The sequence below is a fragment of the Dendroctonus ponderosae genome, unplaced genomic scaffold (assembly GCF_020466585.1).
Source record: "Dendroctonus ponderosae isolate FM_Combo_2020 unplaced genomic scaffold, Dpon_F_20191213v2 Dpon_F_20191213_1, whole genome shotgun sequence".
Classification (NCBI taxonomy): Eukaryota; Metazoa; Arthropoda; class Insecta; order Coleoptera; family Curculionidae; genus Dendroctonus; species Dendroctonus ponderosae.
The window spans coordinates 36,616,043-36,636,835 of record NW_026017110.1 but is presented as its reverse complement, the minus strand read 5'-3'; the positions used below and the strand labels follow the sequence as shown (position 1 = coordinate 36,636,835).

Genomic DNA, 20,793 nt, shown 5'->3' with positions numbered 1-20,793 from the left:
AACCAGCAAATACAATTATGGGTGATTTACCGAAACACAGAGTTAATGTATCTAAGCCTTTTTCAATAACGGGTGTGGACTATGCTGGACCAGTAAGCCTACGAGACCCTAAAGGAAGGCCTTATAAAACGTATAAGGCATATATTTGTATGTTTATCTGTTTTGCAACAAAAGCCATTCATATTGAATTGGTCACGGACTTAACAAGTGAGGCTTTTATCGCATCACTTAGACGATTTACAGCTAGACGGGGAACTCCGTCTCATCTCTATTCTGATAATGCCACTAATTTTGTGGCTTCTCAAAAAGAACTAATAAAATTTTATAATTTCTTGCAAAATTCTGAAAATTAGTTAATTGCATTGTGTTCAAAAGAGAACATTACATGGCACTTTATTCCTCCTAACAGCCCTAATTTCGGTGGTTTGTGGGAATCAAACATTAAAGTAATAAAAAATCATTTGTACAAGGTAATCGGTGATTCCGTGCTTACTTATGAAGAATATTTAACACTGTTGTATGTACAGATTGAAGCTGTCCTTAATTCAAGACCATTGCATCCAATGTCTTCAGACCCTAACGATTTAACTCCTCTTACCCCATCCCACTTATTGATTGGCAAGCTATTGATTACACCACCGGACCCTCTACTCAACGATGTAAAAACCAATCGGCTGTCCATATTTTAAATGCTGCAACAAATCAACCAGAGCTTCTGGAAGCAATGGTCTTCATCGTATGTTGCAGATTTACAAAGACGGGTCAAATGGAAGACGAAAGGCTCAACGCTCAAACTGGGAACAACGGTTGTTCTGAAGAACGACAACGTTAGTCCTTGCAGATGGTTATTAGGAAGAATAATCGAGGCGCATCCAGGACTTGACGGCGAAGTACGAGTAGTGTCAGTGTTAAAACGCAACACGGTACATTTAAACGTGCCATTAGTAAAGTGTGTCCGCTTCCAATACCTAGTGAACAGTGTACCTTTCAAGAAATGTTTTGAGCAGTTGCTCAAAAGGGAGGAGTATGTTTAGTTTAGAACAGGGAATATTAAAATTATATTATTGTAAGAACTGCCAGCATGTTGGCACTACTTTTCACGCAGATGCCTGTCAATGCACTTCACGTGAAGCGCATTGTGAATCGTCAGCGCATTATTCATTATTCGATTATCGCTGCACCGACATCCATCAGATCAGCCAATTGTTACCACGTGTTTTGTATTTTACAATAAATTAAGTTAGCGCCTATTTCTTGTTTTCTTCATAAAAAATATAACTACATTCCACTATATTGAAGAGATGTGTGCAAACATCCGAACAAATATTTAAAAAAATATATAAAACAAATATCTGACATAATTAAAAACATAAATGTCAAATGTTAGTTAAATGTTAAACAAATATTTAAAAAAAAGTGTTTCTTAAATATCTGATTTAAATGTCAAATAAATATTTGAAATAAATATTTCATAATATATAGTAAGAGTCTGTCGCGTCAAACCTGCATTAAATATTGCAAAAATGTATTACTGTAATATTTGTGTGCTATCGTGGATGTACTTAGATCAATGTGAAATATGCAAAAATAAAGCTTATATCAAAATTACATTTATAGGTAATGTATTATACTATAGTTTATTATTACAATTTATTGTGATATCTAAAGCGGCAAGAGTTTTGAGGCAAATGTATATATTAATAATACTTACTCGACCATCGATTTAGGTAGACATAAGGCCGAATCCTTTGTTACAGCTACTCTTTCTAAGCAATCATACAAATTATTACAAATTTTATATTTGCGTAAAATAGTTTGCTTTTCCGAGTAAGAAAATCTGTCGTTGATTAGCACTTGAATGGTTGTAGCTAAGACCTGTAATCTGAATAATAAACTGTAAGTATTTTTAATGACAGCTTTTGTTCTGTAATATTATTTAATAATATATCTACTACACACTACATTTGCGCTTTTTTATTTATGTAGATATTATCTATCTTCTACCGGGCGGGCCATATATATGTTGAATTATAAATTAATAGTAAGAATAGGAAAAATTGATTTTTTTATTATTTATTTTATTTCGTATGCTACAATGTGTATTCCGATGAAGTACGGAAAATGATTTCAGTCAAGTGGTCACCCTTGCTGACTCGGCAGTAGGTACTACATTCCAGAATTCCAATTTTCAAGCACTTTATTAGGAGTTTGCTGGTCTATTTGAGCGATTTGAGCTTGAATGTTTTGCTTCAAGTGGTCAATTGTTTGAGGATTGTCCGCATGCACTTTATCCTTCAATTTGCCCAAAAAAAGTAGTTTAGTGGTGTTAAATCGCAGCTACGCGGTGGACAATTAACATCTCCAAAACGACTAATTACACGATTGTTAAACTCTGTGCGTAAAAGGTTGATGGTGGCCCCGGTCTGTTGAAACCAAACTTCCTCAAGACCGATATTTTCAATTCTTACCACAAAAAGTAATTTATCATATCTCGATAGCGGTTGCCATTTACTAAAACGGTCCGACCAGCCTCATTCTGGAAAAAAGGGCCCAATCACGCCACCACTCTAAAATCCACACCCCACAGTGACTTGGTCTGGATGCATGAGTTTATTTAAAGCGACGAGAGGATTTTCGGTGCCCCAAATTCTACAGTTGTGCTTGTTAACATAACCGTCAAGGTGGAAATGCGCCTCATCCGAAAATATTATTTTTTTTGCAAAATAAGGATCATTGTTCAATTTGTTTAAATCCCAATCAGCGAAGCGAAAACGTTCTTGATGGTTAATTTGCTTCAACTTTTGAACGTGCTGAACTTTGTACGCATACATACCAAGATCTTTGTTTAAAATCTTCCTTAAGGTGGTACGACTAATGTTCAGTTGTTGACTTTTGCGCCGAGTTGATGCTGACGGGTTAAGACACACACTTTCGCTCACAGCAGCAACTGCTTCAAGTGTACGCCTTGGATGCACATGCGAAACATGTGTCATGTCCACCAGCATTCCACTTCTGCTCACTTTAACAATAAAATTCCTAATTCCTTGGTTTGACGGTGCTTCATTCCTTCCAAACTTTCTCCGCAAATTTCGTGCGGTCTCGGCAACCACAGAGCCTCACTCAAAGTAAATTTTGAGTGTTTCAAAACGTCGATCCAAATTAAAACGATATATGTTCTGACAGGGGAAAGTTAATCTAAATAACTCTCAACAATTCATAACGCTCAAGTTGACAGCGTCATTAATAGCTGGTAGTTTAAAATTCAACATGTTAATGTTGGGGCCCACCCTTTATTAGAAATACAGGGTGATTCAAAATGTGCGTCACTTCTCTAGGGATGTTTATGAAGTACAGGAAAAATAGTAAAATAAACTTCTATCTTAAACGGAGAATCTGCAAAAAACTAGATCAGAACTCGTGTTCGATCTCGCCTCGCTCGATGGTAGTCCATGTAAGACATGGGATGGGGTAACCATGGGAAAACACAGAAGGGTTAAGGCAAAAAATAGGTTAAGGTGTAGGATTCCTTAAATTTTGAAATCTACTTTTTAGAAATGTCAATATTGTCGACGAGAAATTGTTTTCTTATTGATAACATAATCTCAAATTGATCGGTTTACAAAAATACATACATTTTGTGTTTAACTCCAAACAAATTCGTGCTCGTGTAATGACCTTATTGTGCACTTTTGTCGAGCAGCTTCTCCTGCTCGTATTCGGTGTTCGGTAAACCAGAGACTTAATGTGTCCTTGGGTTCAGTGTATCTTACATACGTGGTAGGAATGTAGCCCTTCTTAGGTATTTATTTAGTACATGGAAAAGTGTCAGTTGTTGTGCAATGTTCCGAGTAGGTACTCCTGACCACCGACTCTGCTGCAGTTATCTCCAATCCTGGTCCTCTATGTCTGGAAACCTTCGAACATCGCTTGATTGTCCGCTATCTACGTCAATAACAGCTTCTGCTATGTTATTGTGTCATTCCCACATTACTAATAGCTAAGCTCAATTTCGATATTGGCGTAGATTTTGTGAAAGAAGTTTAAAAGTGTCACAAATGCTTGTTATGTTGTGTATTTACCTCAAGAATTTGCAGAGAAGTACTTTTTAATATAAGAATGTTTCGTATTTTGAAGCAAATATCGTCATTTTTATTTTCGAACGTTTAAGTATTCGAATATCCTATGTACCAATCAAACATGGGACTATTTCAAAACAATCCTTTTTCATCAAGTTTAAATTCGATATTCAACTGTCACTATCTTCCAGAATTTTTTTTTATGCGGGTTTAGTCTTTCCTGATGTGACCAATACATTGTTGAAACTAAAAAAGCTTGTAAAGTATAAACTTACTTTATTCTACATTTCGACCATTGTAAACTTGTTAACTAAGTTAAAAATCCGTCTCACAAGTTGTAAACTTATTAATTGCACATAAATTTAAAAAATAAAAAATCTAAATCATAGCTCCGTGTAATCCAGGAAATTTCATAAACTAATATTTGTCAAAAATCCAAATTATTCTTTTGATTTACTTTGCAAATAAACATATCCAATCATGAAATTCAAAAATATTTAGCGGAAATTCAGCTATCATTTCTAAATAGCTAGTTCAGTTCGAATTCAAATTATTTCGATTTTTTACCCGAAGTAGAAGATACGTTTTACCAATAAAATACAAATTTTAAGACGAAAGAAATTATTAGATGTAATAAAAACGAGTACAGAACATTCTAATTTAATTTTCAATTTAGAAGAAGTAATTAAAATAACAACAAACACTCGCAAGAGCAAGTTTAGTTGGGTAGAAGCACATTACTCAACCCACAGACGAATGAATCATTAAAAAAAATAATGTACTGTAAAATACGAATTTCATGGTACTTTGCTTCACACAAATGTTAAACGGCAAATTACTTTTACTTTTAAAATGATGTACAATAGCTATTCTTTATCTTGTTTGCACATAAGTTTCAAACAAAATTTTGGATGCTATTAAATTTCTAAGGCCTTCATTCCTTTGGGTGCTAAAACTTGCTACATAAATGACTGCGAGGTACTTATGGGTTTCAGGGAAGATTTCGAGTTTGAGCTCGGTTAGGAAGAGGCATATAAGTTTTAAATTGTTTCGCAAAATAACTATATTAATTCTCGATATAATGAAACAATATGCAGAACTGAGAACATTAATTTCAAAGGGTCCCATCTTAAAAATCTTTTAAGTTTAAAGAATAATAAGAAATACAAAATATACGACGACTTGGATAAGAATGTATGTTCTCACATGAAAACCTGTTGAACTATTTTTCCTAAAAAAAAAACAGCGATCTTGATTAAATCAGAACCGGAAAAAACAGTAAGAAATTATTTGCGAAATTCGAATATTATTAATTGTCGTAATAAGTAATAATAACAATGTTCTTATTCGGCGCATATTCCATTTAACATAGTATAATTAAGCGATTTATATGTTAAGCTAATATACCTACTTACCTCAAAGTACTACTTAGTACATCTTCTAACGTTTTAGATTTGCTTTCGTGCTTTGTTACGGTAAGAGATGATATTAGGTTTCCTGCATTTAAAATTGCCATGTGAAAAGCATAGAGAAACCAAATTATTTGGAAAAGTCGGATTTTGGTGGATTTTGGCTGATAGCGTAAATAGGTATTTCCAGTTATATCTGAAATTGAAAGTAATCGAATTATCAAAATTGCATTTTTTAAGTTCCCTATAAATACATAAACGTTTAATAATTTTGTTGCAATAGAAATTCGTGAAGAATAATGTTTCATTTTACTATTACAGAATGATTTATAGCGGGACCTACACATAATAGGGGAGTTTATAAAATCTCAAATCTTGTAGGTTTTTTATGATTTTTTTATGTCTGCTTTTATATGGGCTTCTGAAGATGCACACAAATATTTGAGAACTTGTTTTATCTTAACTATAAGAGCTTAATTTCACATTATAAAGTGTTCAAAATAATGACGATTGTTGGCTAAACAAATCTTCAATCTGTTTTCAACTTGTTCTGAATATTTCGTGGGACAGGTATGTACACAACTCTCTTCAAATAACACCAGAGCGTTGATTCAAAAAGTGCATCTATAAACTTTTTCAATCAACGACCAGACGAATAAATTCAAGGGAGCTAAATCTAGCGATATTGCCGGCCATTGTACACGCCTCTTCTGCTGTTCCATTTGTCAGGAAACTTTCGTTCAGCCCTATGGTTCAGCCATTGCCGAACCAGAGTCGAACAGGTAGGTAATGCATAATCTGGGTATCCACCACGCCCCCGAAAGTCAAAATATTCATCTGACAAAAGGTTTCCTTCTTCATTCGTTTGTTTCTTTCTAAGGACTGAGTGCGGCGATATCATTTTGAAGTTGAAGCATGATTCACCAGTTGTATTTCCTTAATTTAAATGAAAAAAAAAAATGGACCTATTGTTTAATTCCCCACAATTTCAGCCCAAAAGTTGACCTTTTAAGAAAACGGCATTTCGGCTTCTGGAGGTATTCTCATTATACCAATATGCGCAGGTATGTTTTTATACTTTTATTATATAAAAATGTTGCTTCATCACTAAAACAATTTTTCTTTAGCAAATGCGGTTCAGTTGGAATCCTCGCAATCATTGTTTGGCAAAGCTGAATTTGCTTGCTGGTTGATAATAGTAATTTTTGATGAAAAATTGACCCATATGAAGAGATTCTCAACTCAGCCAGCTTCGAAATTGAAGTGGTGAAATCAACACTAAAATGGCTCAGAATTTCAATTTATATAGCTTCATTGAGACCTCTGGGTTTCTTATGAACTTTGTTGCCGATGGAACCAGTTTCTTGCAATTTTCGAACCAGATCTAGTACAAATTGATGGCTTATATTTTTCTCAGAATGCCTTTTGTTAAATAAACAAGTGGATAAACTCAGTCGCCTCCACATGGGGCCGGTTGGTACCGATTGTCCGTAACTCTTACGAGCAGGATCGTCGGCTAATTGGTTGAAACGGCCTGACGGAGTTGCGGTAGTGGATTATGCCAAGAGGGCTGTTGCCCACATTCGCAAAACCGGTCGAGGGGGTAAGGTAGATGGAAGTGAGGGAGATTAACGTCAGGAGATGGTAGTAAGGGAGGCGGAAATCAGGGGGAAGTCAGGGCGACGGAAGTCATGAGACTGAAGTCGGGGATTTGAAAGTACGGAATCGGAGGTGTCAAAGTTGGTCAAGCTAGGAAGTAGATGATGGCTGAAGTATGGGAAAACTTTTGGGCTCACTGGTGATCCGTCCAAGGTACGGAGTGGGTCTTTTGTGATAGTTGTTTTGGAATTTAGTAGGTCAAAACTGGAAACGGCTGGAGGTGAGAGGACCTATAGGCTGATGCCAGGAAGTTTTTAGATAGGCAGTACTACCATGTCTCATAAAGGGACTTATTTTTAGACCCATACGTAAAAATTATTTTGATTTTTTCTTCTAAAGTGTCCCATTATGCAACTGCCACCTGATATTTCGGTCGTTGGCTTTTTGGCGCTGGTTTTCCTGGTGGGGGTTTCCCTGGATGAGAGTATATAAAGCCCAAAGGCGAAAGCTTGGGTGGGTTGTAAGGCACTGTGTCACCTTCGCTGTAAGTGACAAGCAAGGAGTTAATACCATAGAACACCCCTGATTAAATATATTATACCGTTAATACGTATTGCCAAATTAAATTGTGATTAGGCATGCAAATTATAATTGTGCCAACACTACAAAACTTAATAAAAACGATTACTAACTACTCTCAGTAGACAACGGTATACAACATACATACATACACGGTAAACAAGTTGAATGTTTGAAAATTTAGTTTTGACTTATTGAAATAACTAATCAACTTATTACAATGCTGTAAACGGCAGTGATTTGGGGCTTCTGAGACCTTTAAAATAAGGGGTTACAAGCTGAGGGTGCTATTTAAAATTTTGAAGATGCGGTCCGGGAGGCAAGAGGTGTTTCCAAAATTCAACCCACACTGATTTTAAACGTCAGCTTTATATCTAAGCTGATTTGTTTTCTGGTTGAAACAAGTATCGTTTCCTGTGAAAAATATCGGATGTGGGAAGTTTTGAAATTAATGCACTGTAAAACTACTATCTTTTAGCATTGATCATTTTATACCATAGTCTCCCTTCACACTAATACACTTTGCCCAACTATGCCCTAGTTTGTTGATTCCTTCTGAATATTGGGGAACACGTAATGGTTCGAGGAACCAAATCTGGAGAATAGAGGGGATGTGGAACGAGTTGAAACCCTACTTCCATTTGCGGCTACAACTACCGAAGTGTGAACTGGTGGGTTATCGTGATGGCAAAGAACATTTTCGTGAGCCAATCGTGGACGGATTTTGTAGGTCGGTTTGCAAACGGTCCACTAACGACGAATAATATTCACCTGTATTCTTTTTACCCTTTTCCATATAATCAATAAAGGTTACTCCTTGTAAATCCTAAAAGACAGTTACCATAACCTTCCCGTCCGACGGAACTATCTTCGCCTTTTTTGGTGCAGATTTTCCTTTGAAAATCCACTATTTGAGTCATTCGTTGGTCTCAGGAGTATATGCATGTTTTATCCATAGTCGCGAAACGACCCTTAAAGTCCTGCGGATCCTGCTGCAACACCTCACACGATTTCGTTTTTGATCAACCGAAAGCAATCGCTGATCCGCATCTTGCCGATACACAATTCTTCACTCTTGTGTCATTCATCACTGAAGTTTTCTGGAATAGTGGCCGAAACACGGGTCCAGAACGTTCAGCGTCACTTGTGTCCATATACGTGACCGATCCAAAAATGTTGAAACTACTTATAAACTGTTCTAATTAAAGGTGTAGAGTCACTAAAATATTTGTCAGTCCTCTCTTTAGCCTCCTTAGGCGACTTGCCTTTTATAAAGGAACAACACGCAATTCTTTTCCGTCTATGTTTTGAAAACCTTTCGACTTCTTCAACTCAAACGAACGCCCAACACCAATAAATAATCTATTCTGTCTTGAAACTTGATGTGTATTCAACCACGATATGCTACTAACTGCGAATAGCTTCCACCAAGTCCCGATTAACCCTTGATCAATGGCTGAGCTGTGGCTAATAAAACAGCCACACAACAAATATATTTTTTTTTGATCTGAGGTTGAGGCATTATCTTATATCCTGTAATATTTTGATGATGAAACTTGAAAGTGCTTTTTTACAGGCCCGGAGAAATTGTTCATTATTTTATCATATCAGGCTCAAATTTATACATATTGTACCGTGGATGGCCGATTATCAAACTCTTTCTTATGCTTCCAACTTTTATTCCACTCGGTATAACTTTGTATACGGAACAGGAACAAACTAACTTCTAAATTAACGTCAACTTCACAAACAATAACAATAACAAACGGAAACCTCGGTCTTCCGACTCGCGGGGTTTAAACTCTTCTGAACTCGGTCGCTGCTGTCACTTCACTCCCCCTGTCTGGTTCTCGTCGTCGCTTATATAGTTTCCTCCAGGTAACCCAGATAGTTCTCGAAATCTCCAGAACAGGTGCGAAATTTCCCGCTTGTCAGTGTCATATTTGACAGTAAATGGGGCCCAAATGGGGCTCCCATTTACTGAAATACGATGAATTTCGATCCCCCATTCCAAACGTAAGTAGCCCAGGCCATTTCCGTTACAATGCCCCCCTTCTAAACCCTGATCGCCCCGATTAGGTAATTCCTGGATCATGGTTATATCTGGGCAAACGGTGAATGTGGACAACTTTACATTTTGCCTGAGGGCTCTTCTGATTGCTCATCAACAGTTCAACGCCGCAGACGTCGCGCGGCTTTTCGCTGGTGTTCACTTGGCGCACCACGTTGTCCATCCATTGCATCAGCGTCCTCACCAGGTTGAAAAACTCGAACAGATCACCAGTATCGGCCAGTTTTCCTTTGCGCTGTTCGCAAACCATTTGCAAACTGGCCCATGCAGACGGCACTTCTTGTTCTCTATTTGTGATCTCTTTAGCTCTGTCGCCCGCATAGCTGGCTTGAAGCTTGACCGATTCCTCTTGGATCTGTTGTACTTGGTTCTGAAGCGTCTGCAGGTCTTGCTTGAAGTTCCGATGTTTGCGCTGCAGCGTTGAAACAGAACCAGCATCTCGGCCCAGTTCATAAGAAGAGGCCACCAATTCGCGATCAGCTATCCACTGCTCCAAGTCCCTAACGTCTCTGTTGAACAGGAAGAGCTGCAAGGCCTCATCCAGCTTAGCGCGTCGTTCTTGCGCCAAATCCTTCAGTCCGGCATATAGCTTGTCCAGTTGCGACTGTTTAACAGCGACCTGCTCGGCCAAAGGATGTCCTTCAGCCGACAGGGCCTTTACAGTTTCACCCAGTCCTCTGATGGTGTCCGCATAAGCTTCAACGGCTACTTCCAGAGTTTAGTGCTTCTTCATGAAGTTCCTGGCGCTGGTCTCATCTGGGCCGGGTATCAAACTCTTTCTTTAGCTTCCAACTTTTATTTCACTCGGTACAACTTTAACTACGGAACAGGAACAAACTAACTTCAAAATTACCGTCAACTTCACAAACAATAACAATAACAGGCAGAAAACTCGCTCTTCCGACTCTCGGGGTTTCACTTGTTCTGCACTCGGTCGCTCCTGTCACTTCACTTTCCCCCTGTCTGGTTCTCGTCGTCGCTTATATAGTTTCCTCCAGGTAACCCAGATAGTTCTCAAAATCTCCAGAACAGGTGCGAAATTTCCCGCTTGTCAGTGTCATATTTGACAGTAACTGGTGCGCAAATGGGGCTCCCATTTACTGAAATACGATGAATTTCGATCCCCCATTCCAAACGTAAGTAGTTGATTATCACTAAAAGTCCCGAAAATATATAGTTCTATTTACCAATAACTGTGCGAATTAGCAACTGATATTGAAAACTAAATTTCTGAGCGCGAAGAAAATAACACTAACTCGATACTTCGAGAACAAACTGCAATAGTCGATTGGGCTATGGAAATCCCGAAAAATGGAGAATCTTCGTAGGTCGTCTAGAGCCTTTGCGCGCTAATGTAAATACGGCAAGGCGACCGGAGTCAGGAGTTAATCAGGCTATACAGTGAAATATTTAAAGCGATATACAGAGTGTGTTCGATTCGCGAGTTATAGTTTTGAGTTAGTGATTGTTATAGTTAGTATTTGTGAGTTCAATAAATTGTTGTGTTTTTTGTTTACTGGAATCATTCGAACCCGGGAAACATAACAATATCTTGCTAAGTTGCACTATTTATACAGACATGCAATTAACCTACTTAATTACTAATACTAATATACACGGTGCTACTATACTACAATTCATGCAGTACGTAAATATTAATATACAGTAGAATTCTAATTCTTCTTGGTGCACTACGCAAGTAATTGCTCATCGTTCATATCGTTTATAATTCGATCAATTATGTCCAAAGTTGGAAACGTAAAAGTGGAAGACATCCTGGGGAATTATGGATTAGGAGTAAGAAATGAAAGAGGAACACCGAACATAACTTAATAGGAAACTAAATAGATTACGCTATTATTAACAAAAGATTTAGAAATGAAATTCAAAGCTCAAAACCTCAGCTCACCCCTACTCCAGTGGCGATGCAAATTTTGACCACAATCTACTTCTACTCAACATAAAAATAAAATTGAGATAATTTTTTATTAAGTGAAAAACCGAATAGACTACACGATTAGATAAGCTAGAGAACGCTGGAAGAAACAAACTGCTAAGAAATGGAAGAGTTGAGCTTGAAACTTGATACTGGAAGCTTACATAATAAACTGACGAGATCACTGGCAACACACGGAAAGGAATACCACTATAAGAAATTCAAATGGAGAACTTCAGTTGTCAGAAAAAGACAAAAGAAGAACATGGAAATGGAATACAAAAAAAACTCAGTTATAGATCATAAGGAAGAAAGAAACGAAATAGCACCCCCCGATGACGGGTATGATAATAACGTACGAATTCTGAAATCAGAAAAATAAAATTTCTAAAAGTGGTAGAGCTCACACCAGACGAAATTCCACCCGAACTATTTCTAAAAACGTGGTTAGCAAAAATATAGTGTCTGTCCAAATTATTTAATAAATAATACAGTGAGGACCAAATGCAAAGGCAAATGGTTAAAATTTGTCCTATTACCCACACCGAAGAAAAATAAATCTATGACCTGCGATGATTGCAGATTAATTAGATTTATGAGTCACACATTGAAAGTGTTATTGAAAGTTATCCAACAACGTATATATAGAAAATGTGAAGAGCAATTAGACAATACACAGTTTGGATTTGGAACCGAAATGTTAACTAGAGAAGCATTGTATGCAATGACAGTATTATTACAAAAGTGCAGAGAATATAATAAGAGCTTGTTCATCTGCTACATCATCATCATCATGCAACAGCTATTCGATCCATTGTTGGATATAAGCCGCCCCAAGTTGCAGTCCTCAGCGTGTCGTTACCATAGTTTTACTGCAGTTTTGTCTATGTCGTCTTTCCATCTGGCTTTCGGTCTGTTTCTATTTATTTTACCGTGTCGTGGCTTCCATACAGTCACCTTCTTTGTCCATTTGTTGCCCTGGAATCTTGTTGTTCTGTGCCCGGCCCATCGCCACCTCAAGCTGGCTATGCGTCTTGCTACGTCATCCACCTTTTTTTCTGTTTTATATGTTCGTTTCTTATTCGGCCTTGTAGTCTCACTCCAAACATACCTTTTGCCCTTTTTCTTTGACACGGTTTAATTTTTTCATTGTTGTTTTCTTTATGTTCCATGTTTCGGATGCATATGTTAGAATTGGTAGCACGCATTGATTGCACACATATCTTTAGATTCTGTTGCAGTTTTATATTAAATAGGTACTTGGTTTCTAAGGTTGCCAAATGCTGCCCATGTTATTTTTAATCGTCTGTCAATCTCCGCTATTTGTGCCTCCTCTGTTAATGTTATTTTCTGTCCCAGATGTCCGTCATAATTTTTGTTTTTCAGATATTGATTTTCAGCTCTATTCTCTCTGTAGCTCTGTAGTAGCTAAAGTTCTTAGCATTCTTTCTAAATCGATTGTCTGATAGTAGCACAATCTCGTCTGCCAAACGTAAGTATCGGTAAGGTATTCGCCATTTAAATGTATACCCATATGCCAGTCTAGGGGCTTCAATGCATCTTCCAAGCTATTTATAAATAGTTTGGGAAATAGTAACTAGTATTTCCCTGTCTAATTTTCAGTTGTGTGTTTGATAATCTTTGTATTCTCGTATAGCATCTATTAATGCCCAACTTTCGACTGTGTCAAAACCCTTCTCAAAATCTATAAATGGCATGTACAGCGGTTAATTATACTCATATTTTCTAGAACTTTTCCATGTTTTGTTATTTTCAATTATTTCTTCCACCATTCTTTCGTTATATTATTTCACATCGTTTCTTACTACATCGTTCTGATTGGTTTGTTTATAACATTGAGATCTTCGTCTGTCATATTTAGTTTTTCGCTATTTCTCCTCCGTATTAGTTTATTTGTCTCTTATGTTATCTTACTCAGTGTTTGTTTCTTTGGTGCATCTTTAAAAATTTCTTTTGCAATGCTTATCAGTTTACCTGTTATGTAATGATTTAGTGTATCAATATCTGTTCCTTGAATCATAAGATCCTTTTTTAGTAATGTGTCAAGGTTGTTTCTGTAAGTTTCTTCGTGTTCACTTAGTTCACTGAGCTTCATACAGGGTGTCCCAAAAGTAATGGCATAAAACAAAATGGCGGATTTATGGGAAGAAAGTATGATGATTTAACACAATTTACCTTAGTCCAAAAGTTGACGGTTGCCGACATACAGGGCGTCAAACTTAAATTTTTATTTCAGTTTTTCGTAATTCTACTTTGAACCGAGATGGACCTTTTAACAAAATTTGGGATACAGGGGTTTTTGAGCATAATAAATCCAAATCTGCTAGTTTTTGATCAAAGAACTTGTAGAAAAAGCCACTTACAGCAATATCTGGGCAAAAAAATTGTTTTAACTTTTTGGTCACCCTGTATTCTGACTTATAAAATAGTTGAGTCTACTCGCCTATTAATTTTGCACAAAAAGATATTCTTAGTCCATGTCCCGACAAGCCTCTATTTCCGAGATATTTGCGATTAAACCGCAAAATACAGTATTTTTTTTATTTGTTTTTATTAATTGTTAATTTTCTTCTTTTTAATTTTGTATTTATTGTTATCTTGGCCTTCATTATTCCATGATCGCTGGTTAACACCTTATTCAGTACAGTTACGTCTGTGACCATGTATTTGTTACGAGTTCCTATGCCAAATCTTCCTGTGCAAGTTTCAACAGGTTCTTGTGTACCTATCTTTGAGTTAAAGTTACCCATTATTATAGTATAGAAGGTCGGGATTTTTTCCAATGCGTTATCCAGATCTTCGTAAAATTCCTCGATATCGTCTTCTGTGTGAGTTAATGTCGGGGCAAATACTTGGCTGATCTTAAGTCTATATCTCGTTTTATTCGTTATTTGTATTGTTACGTATATGACACTGGATGATATTCCTATTGTGGATATTAAAAGTTTCGCCCATTTCTTATGAATTAGCATTCCGACTACGTTCCAGTTGCTGTCTGTTTCTGCCTCTCTTTTGTAGTAAGTCTAGTAGATCACCTGATTTAAGTATTATTCAATCTTCACCCTTCTTTCTTACTTCGCCCAGTCCCAGTATGTCCCATTTTATGTCTTTAAGTTCCTCTTGTAAGTGTACTAGCTGTAAGTGTACTATGTTCTGAGCAGATTAATTTCTTGTTAAAGGTTGCGATGTTTAAGGCTGTGTTGCCTCGAAAGTCCTATATAAATTACCAAAAAGCGCTTGATCAAGTCCAAGGCGGTAAGCTTATTCAAGCACTAAAAAAAAAACATAAACCTAGACCCCAAAGTTATTATGCTAATGAAAAATATATACTACCCCAAACAGTTCTTATACGGATTCATGAAACAAACAAGATAGAAATCCAAGGAAGAGTTAGACAAGGCTCCGTGCTGTCACCGTAATGGTTCAATGTGTATTCACATCACTAATAGCATAAGATTTGCAGACGATACCACAATAAAATGGCAGAAAGTAAATAAGACCTACAAATCATTTTCCGTAGTATTAATTGGAAAAGACAGAAATGGGGCTAACAATGAACTTAGCTATAACTATACGGTCGATATACGGTATAACGAAATACATGGTAATTTCGAAAACTCCAATTGACAACATACAACTTACACTGAATGGAAAACAGAGAGGGTTGACAACCATAAATTCCCAATTGGACGAAGAGGAGGAGATAAAAGTCAGAATAGAAATAGCCCGGAAAAGATTTTTAAAATACAGGTAGATGTTCACAAATAAGAAATTAAGTTTAGCCATTAGATTAATGTTTATAGAATGTTATGTATGGTCTCAACTGTTATACGTGATGGAAACTTGAGCTCTGAAAGCACAATCCATGCAAGTATTGGATACATTTGAAATGTGGCTATAGGGAAGCCTACTTAAAATTCCTTGGACTACTAGAGCTATAAATGAGGAAATACTAAGAAGAATTGAATGAAGGATAAATATAGGATAAAAAGCACATAGAAAGCATACAAAATCCTGGCTGAGGAATATCAGAATGTGGACTAACTTCAATGCTGAACAAATATTTCACTCTGCAAAGGATAGGAAAGCATTTAAATAAGTGAACGCCAACCACAGTTAAGGTAGACGGCATATGAAGAAGAAGATGGTGTATTCAAGTATTCTACAGAAATAATAATTTACAATATCAATGTGTCATTAATAATATTAAATTTACCAATATCTATCCTTTCCCGCATTAAATCCCGATAAACTCCACTGGCCGAACCATTTCTTTCCAAGAAACCCCAATTTAAAGGTAAGTCAGATAGTCTAAATGTAATGTTTAGATTAAAATGCTTAGCAATTTCGAACACCATTTGCACTTCGAACCCTCGTTTCAAATTAACAAAACGTGATCCTAGCATCACGTTTGATTCATCAAAAACAAAAGGTGGATAAATAACAGTACCAACCTGAAAATACAAAAACATACAATGAAAATAACTTCTAATGGATAAAAATGTGCTGCTTAACGTATTGTTTTACTTCTTACGTTTTATGAAGCCGTTTGTCAAACATATTTTTTGAAGTTTAAATACAACACCTGCAATTGTTAGCGAAGCTACCTACAAAGTTACGGCAACGTATTCTTGAGATATTGACAATCAATAAAGTTAGCTTTCAAACCTGGTAGTAGTACGGGAGGCAGCGACACTTTTGATGTAATTATTCCTAAAAACTTATTTTTTTCTCATTTTGTTGCTTTAATATCAAAACTAAAGGAGTTTCTTTTAATGTAAATAAATATTAAGTAAATGCTTTAATCCTGCAAGCATGAAACTTTTACCTATAAATGCAGTATAATGATTATCTACGCGTCGGAAGGAGAGGTCATCAGGGGTCTACCGCCCACGCAAAATGTTCAAAAATTAACTTGTTTACTTTTATTATTTATTTATTTAAGGCTCAAGAATTTTTGTAAATTCTTTAGTTTATAATAAAACTAGAAAAAATCTTCCGATCATATAATGGAGTGTTCATACCTGACGAGGCGAGCATGAGCCGCGGAAAAATCGCATTCCACAGAAAATGAATTGTCTGTCGGTGTTTTGACAAAGCATAAAAGGAATTTGCCACGGCTCCGACTTGGATCAAGCCGGCGTTATACGACGCTACAAACACCCTCCAACGTTGGAGGTTTGACGCTTCATCGCATCGTGTGGCCGACTTTCGAACTTAGAGCTACGAATGTCGAGCGTTCAACGTTTGCGTTGGAGCATGTTCCGGCCTTTGTCGGTATTTTCGACCGAGTCAATGCTGGGCTACACCATGCTACGAACACCCTCCAACGTTGGAGGCTTGACGGTTCATCGCATCATACGATCGACTTTTCAGGCTCGGCTCGTCAGGTCTGGACGCACCATAAGGATGGCCTTGATAGATGCTCTAAACTATTGCATATACCGGGATTAAATTAATATCTACCAACCTGCTTTTATGTTTATAAAGACGACAGATTTAAATTTTACAAAAAACATATATTTGTGGCATAAGTTTGAAACATTTATTGAAAAATGAAGTATAAATCATGAGGTTATGAATGGAATAAGACATCGGACAAATGACCGCCCATACATTTTTCGGTATTTCAGAGATACAGGGTTAATTTAATCTTTTAAGGCTTCAATCATTGTTGGTTTGTTCACATAAACTTGTGACTTTAAAAAACCCCAAAGAAAAATTTCAAATGCGATAAATCGCATGTTTTGGGCGGCCAATGCCGATCTCCAAAACGAGTTTCTGGCTGTATGGCAAGTTGCACGGTTCTCTTGAGACCACATGCTGTTGAGATCCATATTTTGCAATTTTGGCACAAAAAAGTTAGTTAACATTTCACGACAACTAACAGCACTCGGACGAATGAATGGATGACCTGCAACGGTTTCTATTTAAATTTAAACGAACGGCAGAACGATATAATATGACTATCTCCACAGAGAAAACATAATCCATCGTCATATCTAAAGAACCCATCAGTTGTAAGTTGGCAGTCGATGAGAAGGCCATAGAGCAAGTGATGAAGTTTGACTATCTTGGCGCTCAAATATCTAGCAACAGGAATCTGATTGAGGAAGATTGAGGAAGAGGAAGGCATCCAGAATCTCAGGAAGCTTGCGAGACGTCATCTGGAACAATAAATTCATGACAACTGAGAGTAAAGTTAGAATCTACAAAACTTGTGTGAGACCAATTCTTACGTATGCATCGGAAACTCGAGCGGAAACATCTAGAACGAACCAACTAATGAGGTGCGCCGAAATGAAAACGCTAAGAACAATCATAGGAGTAACACTAAGGGATCAAATATGGAGCAGTACCATAAGAGAAAAATTTCAGGTGGACGATGTAGTTAGAGGGGTGAGATCAAGAAGACGGCAATGGAAAGACCGCGTAGATCGAATGGAACAAGATAGAATTGCGAAATGGGCTAAAGACCACAAACCACAAAGTAGAATACCCCCAGGTCTGCCCCGGGGTGGTATGAAAGTTGGACATCAAAATCAACTGAGGCAAGGCAGCAAAAATAACAGGACAAGTCCTATATTAGGAGGAAGAAGAAGAAGAACACCACTCACGGTTAATGCCTTACCAACTGAATTTTCGAGGAAAAATGGTCCGATGATGCTTCCAGCCCACAATGCACACCAAACAGTGACTCTTTTTTTATGCATCTGTTTCTCAACCATCACTCGTGGATTTTGGGAACCCCATATGCGACAATTTTGTCGATTAACGAAGCCATCAAGATGAAAATAGGTCTCGTCACTAAAGATGATTTTCGTTGAAAAATCACCGTCCAATTGTCGTTGCTCTAAAATCCAATCAACAAAGGCTTTTCGTTGCCCATGGTCTTCCGGCTTTAGCTCTCGAGTCCATTCAATTTTGTACGCATGAAGCTTCAAATGTTAATAAAATTCGATGCATAGTGGTTGTGGAAACACCAATTTCCTGAGCTCTATGCCGAATTCATGTGGTTGGCCTTTCTTCAACATTTACACGTACTGCTGCGATATTTTCCGACCAGGATGAACGCGTGTTTCTGTTTTCCCGTCATTAATGGACCCAATTTGCTTAAATTTCTTTATTAATTTTTTCAGAGTGGCTTCAGTTGCAGGATTCCGATGGTCCATAATTGTACGCATTTTGCGAACTGTGGCTGCAAAACTTTCACCACTTTGATAATAATTTTTTACAATAAGAATTCGTTGTCGAATGTGTATTGAACTGCTCCATTGTATTACACCTCCTGCTGTCTACTAACGAACGGCTTTTTTTTATGTCAAATCATGACAGTTCAAATAGCACGCAATGCAAAACCGTCGTTCTTATTGGAACACCCTTTAGGTAGGTATTTCATGACAATTATTGTCTAGTGTTCAAACGCGAAATATAGCAATAACGTAAAAGAGTTAGCTAGCAAATTTTTTGACTAGTAAAATATTAATATATTTGAAGCTGAAAAAAACATTTTAATGAAATAACTTATATATTTTCTGTTTAACATTAAATAATTATTCTTTTTAATTTTTTCTTTTCTTTTTAACGTTGAATAACTAAAAACAAAATAAAGGATAGCAACCCAACTCTACTCGTATATAAAATAAGACGTTTCTATTTATTATTATTTTTTTATCAAAATGCAATTAAACATATTTTATATAATTATTTTTTTAAATTATTCATCGCTATTGAAATCCGACTCTTCATTGCCTTCCATATCGCTATTCGTATTCGCTATCTCATTCTCATCATCATCATCTTCATTTTATACCCTGTCGTTTTCTTCCAGCTAATTATAACGTTCGCCATTTGCAAATATTTCCGCGGATTCATGGAGCTTGTCTGTATATGCAAATAGCAGTTATTAATTATTATATAAAACTCACATAAGTTCAATTAAGTGATTTAAATGCAAAAGTCTATACCTACTTGAATCTTTATAGTTGTGTACAATAAACGTAACATCATCGATTGGCTGAGGCACACCAGCCTTCTTATTCTTAATTTAACGTCTTGGCAGACGTCTCGTGACAAGTCATGAATGTCATTTTCGATCCCTATCAGGTCCCTTCAAGTGTGTAAATCACCTGTTTGATCGTATCGTGGCATTGCGATCGATGAGCTGTTCCACGTACAGCGGTCTCAATGTCGGTGTGGAAAGGCTGCCCGATGGTATCTATTCAGCGGCAGAGAGACCTCCCTCTTATTCGTCCGCCGTTTGGCTTACCCTGCACTATTAATTTTTCCATATTGTCGCTTCTCGTTATGTGTCCGAAAAACTTCAATATGTGAGAGTAAATCAGACTTTAGAGTAGTTGTTTGGGTTTGATGTCGTTAAAAATAGAGATATTGGTACGGCGTGCAGTTCAGGGTATTCTAAGCATTTTCTTCCAACACCAAATTTCAAACGCATCCACTCGACGACGGTCAGTCGCACAGAGTGTCTATGTCTCCATCGCATAGCCAAATACAGAAACGACCAGCGCATGGACCAGGTTGATCTTCGTGTTATGTGTTATGTTGGTATACTTCCATACTGGAGTAAGTTGCGCCATGTTGGTTCTTCTCAGTTGCACTCGCCGGCGGATCTCGGGTTCACAGCATCTCTTGTTATTAAAATTAAATAAGTTGGTATTAAAATCAACTTTTAAAAACAATGTTTAATTAATACAATTTACAAAGTGAGTGTTTATAATATAGTAGCAACGACAATCTGCTAATAAATGAAAATTAAGTCTGAAGTCTGTCTGCTGGGTAGCGGCATTTATTGGGGGTAGTTATCTAAATGGCTATTTAATCGGGTATTAAGTTCCTTAATTCCTCTCTCCTTAAAACTGAAGCTAGGGACTCCTTGGTTGGACGTGGCTTCAGGAACAAAACGTGGATTCGCTTCCGTTTGTAAATGCAAAGACTACAAGTAATCAAAGTAATCACGCACAATATTGAGAAGGAAGTCCATGAAATTTAATATTGGATTGGCACATCTTTGATCACAGCTTCTAGACTGTGTCCTCCTGGGATTGGTACATCTTGGAGTTTCAATTTATACTGAACTTCCAC

The 20,793-nt window shown here is 37.0% G+C and overlaps 1 protein-coding gene and 1 long non-coding RNA gene across 2 annotated transcripts in view; both read right to left on the bottom strand.

Moving 5' to 3' along the window:
- The window catches only part of LOC109541235 (probable E3 ubiquitin-protein ligase HERC4), a gene marked incomplete at its 3' end in the record, with an annotated part of 482,710 nt that overhangs the window by 32,205 nt on the left and 429,712 nt on the right, over positions 1–20,793 (bottom strand).
- On the bottom strand, positions 2,058–3,221 carry LOC125503987. Its single transcript, XR_007281222.1, has 2 exons — positions 2,834–3,221; positions 2,058–2,292 (listed from the first exon to the last, which is right to left on the bottom strand). It is a non-coding gene; the product is annotated as an uncharacterized LOC125503987 (long non-coding RNA).